Raw genomic sequence first — 6,233 nt, 5'->3', positions numbered from 1 at the left:
GCAAAACTCAAACCAGAGAATATGCTCAAGAAACATATATTCCCAGCTTTTAGGAAATAATAGGTAATGAGCACACTATCCCTCTCTATACAGAGGAGAGGTTCTTCTTTAGTGGCCTTATGCTAACAGGTATCTTGTAAACACAAAAAGATGTGTTTGCTTGTTGATATAGAAGTCAATAGTTTAGAGCGCTTTTTGCTTACTAAGTTTTTCCTATCCAAAGTAACAGTGGCTTCTTCATCATGGCTGTTTCCTGACTATGGCAGTGTAGTGTTGATATACCTACTGTACATAGACAATAGTTCCCTTAGAAACTTGGTCCTGCCGCATACCTTTGAAAAGGGTTCCCAAAATCTCAATCAGAGATCTCTCTTTTCTTAACCCTGTCCAGGATTGTGTGAAAGATTTAATAATCTGTAATAAATTCCTTTCTGCTTAACATAGCTGGAGGGAATTTTTTTCTTTGTAATGGTAATTTGACCAATAATGTGTGTTGTGAGAATGAAATATAATGGAAATTGTTTAATACAGTGATTGGGAAATAATCAATGTTCAACAAATGTTAGTATCACAGTTATTGAGAATTCCTCAAATATGTATGAGGTATGAGAACTAAATTATTGCCAGTCATATCAGTAAACAAAGGATGTAAGAGCCATCAGCCATCACATTGCAGATGCCCTGATAGTGAACCCTGAGGGAACTCAGGAAGGAAACAAGGAATGCCCACCGTCTAGCAGGGATCAGACTACAGTCACCCGTGATGGTGCAGCCTGAGGAAACTCAGGATGAGAAAACACAGGATACTGGTCCCAGATAGCTGAGGTGCACCTCAAAAGAATGATTTCAGTGAGCCCAGACTCTTGCATCTTCCCATACCTAGAAAAGTGCTAACTTCCTTGAGATATCTGGTTTTCTTTTATTAATAGTAATCTTTTGATGTTCTGATTACCTGATTCTGTTGCAAATACTCCTCTATATCCTGGCCTCCTCCTTTCCTGTTTGGAGCAGTCTCTCAGAGTTAAGATAGTATCTCCAAGGCCTGAAGTCCTAAGAATGTCTGTCGAATAAAACATAACTCTCAACTTTTAGGTTGTGCTTTTTTTTTTTTTCAGTCAATGGGTATAAACTAAGCAACTATATGAAGAACCTAGGGGCAGGACAGGAATAAAGATGTAGGCCTAGAGAATGGACTTGAGGACACGGGGAGAGGGAAGGGTAAGCTGGGATGAAGTGAAAGAGTGGCATGGACATATATACACTACCAAATGTAAAATAGATAGCTAGTGGGAAGCAGCCGCATAGCACAGGGAGATCAGCTCGGTGCTTTGTGACCACCTAGAGGGGTGGGATAGGGAGGGTGGGAGGGAGACGCAAGAAGGAGGAGATATGGGGATATATGTATACGTATAGCTGATTCATTTTGTTATAAAGCAGAAACTAACACACCATTGTAAAGCAATTATACTCCAATAAAGATGTTAAAAAATAAAAAAGGCAACTATAGATGAAACACTTCTGAGCAAAGTTAAACGGCAAGTAAATTCCTAGGAATTTTAGATTACCTCTGGCTATCTTTCACAATTTCTCCTTATGATCTATTGCAATTTACTTTAATCTGGGGATGGTGACCTCATCCTTACCTTCCAAGCTGAAGATTCTGATGCCCTTCTGCCTCAGTTGCAGTTCAGGGACTGTATCAAACTCCTCGGCACGGTCTCCCTTCCGGTGCAGACGAACATGGTGGCTGCGCATGCGCAGCCTGGGGGCGGAGCTCTGCTGTGGGCGGAGCTCTGCTGCGGGCGGAGCTCTGCTGCGGGCGGGCGCTAAGAAGCTGCTGCGACCTGGAGGTCCGGAGAGCCTGCGGGCGCAACTTGAAGGGGGCGTCCCCGGCTTGGAGCTTGACCTCAGCCTCTCTCACAATCGGGGCTCGGTCATCGGGTTGCTCCGGTGGAAAGTGCTGCTAGCCCCAGAGGGCCGGAAGCCCGCGCCTGCACCGGCAACACCACGTCCGCAAGCTGGTGGAGGACGCGAACACCAGCCCAGAGACAGCTTGCAGCTCATCCTCACGCAGCCAGTGGAGGAACTTGGAGTCCGGAGGTGACCTGGTCTCAGTGAAAAGAACCTGTGGGCCGTAATTGACTACTTCCTCAAGGACTGGCTGTATATGCATCTCCTGAAAACGAGAAGCCGTTTCAAGAGGAGAACTTGCTGAGACAAGAAGGAAGACCAGAGAAGATCCAGACCAAGGCAGGTGAGGCGACAGTGAAATTTATGAAACGATGTCACCTGGACGAGGGAATGAACAGTGTCAAATGGGAGCTAAACCCTGAAATAGTTGCTGGCCACTTCCTCAGAAATCTTGGTGTTGTGGTCACCCCACATGCGTTAAAGTTACCAGAAGAGCCCATCGCACAGAGGGGCGAATGCTGGTGTGAGGTGACGGTTGTGGACAAAATGTCAATCAGTTGATCTAAGAAAGAATTGGACAATTTCATTCAAGCCAAATTTGAGGATTATAACCTGGGAAGAGCATCTCAGAACGTTCTGAGAACTAACTATTCTGTCAGTTAGAAATCAAGGCACGGTTATATAAGTTTTTTGAGACAGAGGGCTGAACATCAAATGATGTATTCACAGTTTACATAATCCAGATCTAAGTGGCATCCTGGTGGGTCATGTGACCCTTTATAAGCTCAAGAAGGAATGTTATCTTTTAAGGAGTTGTCTTATTGTTGCTAGAAGAATGTTGCTGTCTTTGGTTGAGCAGGTATTCCTGACCATGGGGGAGGTTCGGTCAATTCATAATACAGATACACGATGCACAGTGGAGGGTGAAGGGAGGCCAAAGGGCAGAGAAGAAATTTTATGTTTATAATTTTCTTGTCTTGCCGTAAAATATGAATTCTATTTCACACTGTAAATGGGCTTGGCACTGTGAGGGTACCTGTGTCTGTGGTGAACTTTGAGAGGCCCAAGACCAAAAGATATAAGTACTGGTTAGCCCAGTAAGCTGCCAAGGGAATGGCCCCCACCAGCTCGCAGACTATCTGAACCTATTCTCCCTTCAAAACAGCAAAGCAGAATTAGAGGAGCAGTGGAGCAAAGATGGACCAGCACCACGGTATCACTCCCAGCTCTGACCAAATACGGAATTTTAGAGACCATCGGAAGACAAAAGACTAGACTGTATGTACCTATCGAATTGTCCATATTTGCCATCTTCATCTTCAGCAGTTATCACATCTGGCCTCGTTGGGGCAGTCCTACTCCAGAAATACCAGGCTGCAATTTTGATAAATTGAGTATTAATAGACCCAAAGAGTCTAGATCCTATTTAGCCTCTTCCTCCATTAGAATTCATTGGAGTAAATGGTAGAGCTAGCTCATTCTCATCATCCAAACTGAATGTTTGTACCTCAAGAAAAAATGAAGAGGTGTGTTCTTTAGGAAAAAAAAAAAAAAGTTCATTTATGATCACTGGCTTTTAAACAGAGTATTGAACATATGATATACTTGATGATTGAATGAAGGATAAAACTTCTCTTTGGATGTACTCCAAGCTTACTTATCTAAGTATTGATTTCAAGGCAAAGGATGTTATTCTGCGCCATCTGATATAAAGAGAGAGTAAAATCTTCAGACCAGATGAAGACAATTCAGTCTTAGTCGGTTTACATCATAGTAGTTTTCAAAATTATGGAAAACTTGTGTGCAAGAGAAACATAGAATATGAGGTTCTGAGCCGTCAGAACTGTCTTACCATTGCATCCAATGATCTTAGCTCAGGGCCTGGTATGGTGACTCGCTTAAAAATCACCATCCTTGTCATCAACATCCTAGAAACAATAAAAACTCTACCAGTTATTGTCACTTTATAGTTTGTGCATTTAACAAGGCTTGGAGAAAGGTATAAAAAACCCAAATTTACCCATGGGGTCTCTGAGGCTGAGAGATTATCCAAGGTTACAAAGTTAGAAAGTGGCAAAGCCAAACATTAAACACAGGTTTGTTTAAGACATCTCAAGTTGTGAATAACAGAAAGCCTCTTTAGTGTGAAATATTGTTTTTACTATGGCATTCTAGAGATGTTGCTACTATTTGCCTATCCCAACTATCATTTTAATCAACAACACAATGGGGATTTACTGATCCTTAGGCTTCTACAACTAAAGCTATCGTGTCTGTTCAAGTTTCTCCTCTGTTTTAAGGAAAAAAGACATCCCATAGGAATTTCCTACTTGAAGCCAATTTTCTCTCTGTGATTTAAATTAAATAATTAAATAATTGTATTTAGGAAAAAAAAAAAAAGACACTGTAGTAAGAAGTGGAGGAATGCCAGGAAAAAAACCCACACAAATATTTAATATATTTTTATTTTAAAATATAACATAAAAAATAGTGAACTTTTTTGATAACTATTACATGTATGTACAGTTTTCTCTATAGGATATGTGAATTATTCAAAGAATTCACAACATTTCATTAAGGGCAATTAAGTCACACTATGAAGACTTAACTTGAAAAGTTATCCAAATATCCATTCTGTTCTCAAATCAATTTGTCTCTGCTTCTATAGAATTCCAGGAGAAAGATTACATTACTTCTCTGATTAATGCAGAACATCAATCTAAATTGAGTAGCTTCATTCATAAAGCCTTTCAATTTATATTTATTTATACTAAGTACACTAATTTATTAAACTAAGTATACTAAATGCTGGGCATGTTGCTAAACTCCTGGGATGAAAAAAAAGTGAATTATTTATAGTTTCTGATATTGATAACACTGCTGTCAAACTAAACCCTGAAAATAGAAAAATCCTTCCCAAGTAATTTAGCTGAACTTGGACGAAGAACTCAAAATGCCTTCTATTTCAATATTCTGAAAAGTTTAGGCTTTAATTTGATGACAATATATAGATAAGATGGGAACTGGTATATTCAGCAAAAAAAAAAAAAAAAAAAAAAAAGACTATTCCTATAGCAATTTAAAATTCCCCTATGGTTGTTATATTAAATTGTTCATTTGTCAACCTATTGCTTTAATATGTAGGCATTATTACGTCAACAAAATAAAGTGAAGTGGTCTCCACCACAACATTTATAAAGAGCATACAGATTATTACTGACAAATTGTAATAGAGATAATCTACTTATACATAACTTAGTTTCATTTGTCTTCTCTAATCTCTACTTAAACTCATCTCTATGAATAAGTCTTCTAGAATAAACTTTATACAGACTTCACTCCATAAGCTCTTACCTCGTAAGCATATCTTGTCCTCCTCATTCCTAAGCACTTTGTATATGATTCTCAGATATCTCTGGGTTATAAACACCAGGAAGGCAAAAGTCATTCTGTGATTCATTTTCAAATCACTTCTAGAAGAAGTGGAGGAGGATCAAGTAAGATCCCGCATGCCACGCATGGCACAACCAAAAAAAGGAAAGAAAGAAAGAAGTGTAGACATCTATTTATAGAAGTCAAAGATGTCAGAGAAAAATCAGCAGTTTGTGCCATTGAGGAGTAAAGGATGAACAGGTGTTCTCCAAACAAAAAAGTGACTCAGGATGTTCCACACAAAATGAATACCAAGTGCAAGGTGCAGAGGGGTTGAGAGAGGGTTGTTCACGGGGAAATACAATTCAGGGTTCCTAGACTGAAAAATCTGAGGCAGACTTGGGAAAAAGGAAGGTTAAATTCATTGGTCAGAGTATGAACCGAAGTTGCTTGTATTTTATCCAGTAAAACAGTGGTGTTTAAATATTCTTTAGCTGTGAAAGTGTTTTAAAATATCATTTGGCATCTTAGCTATAAAACAGATACACGTGGAACACCAGTAGTTGAAATGGTGAGCCAAATATCCAAAAAGCTTGTTGTCTAGCCTTCTATCACAGCCCCCTCGCCCAATGCACGTGGCTATATCCTCTAAGTTTAAGGAAATGATTTTGAGATAGTGGCTTTATGTTCATGCAAATAATGCCTTCAGTAAGAGGAGGCCTTGGCTCATAATGAGTTGGAAGTGAAGCCTGAAAGCCTCTTAAAGAGCGAACAGAAGAGCTAGAAGCCAAGGATACTCAGAGATTGAATTATGCACGGTGCTAGCTTTAGAAAGTACCTGTGGCAGAAAGCACCTGTAGCACCCAGGACAAGTTCTGTAGGGTCCAAGGTAAGACTTTAATTTTCAGATATATTGAGTTTTAGGGTTTGTCCTTAGAACCATGAGGATT

General features: G+C 39.8%; 1 pseudogene; it reads left to right on the top strand.

Annotated features, from left to right (window-relative positions):
* Positions 1-1,753: 1,753 nt before the first annotated feature.
* On the top strand, positions 1,754-3,054 carry LOC103012372 (39S ribosomal protein L9, mitochondrial-like; annotated as a pseudogene).
* The last annotated feature ends 3,179 nt before the right edge of the window (positions 3,055-6,233 follow it).

This window comes from Balaenoptera acutorostrata, chromosome 5, assembly GCF_949987535.1.
Source record: "Balaenoptera acutorostrata chromosome 5, mBalAcu1.1, whole genome shotgun sequence".
NCBI lineage: Eukaryota > Metazoa > Chordata > Mammalia > Artiodactyla > Balaenopteridae > Balaenoptera > Balaenoptera acutorostrata.
This window is presented reverse-complemented; position numbering and strand designations above follow the sequence as displayed.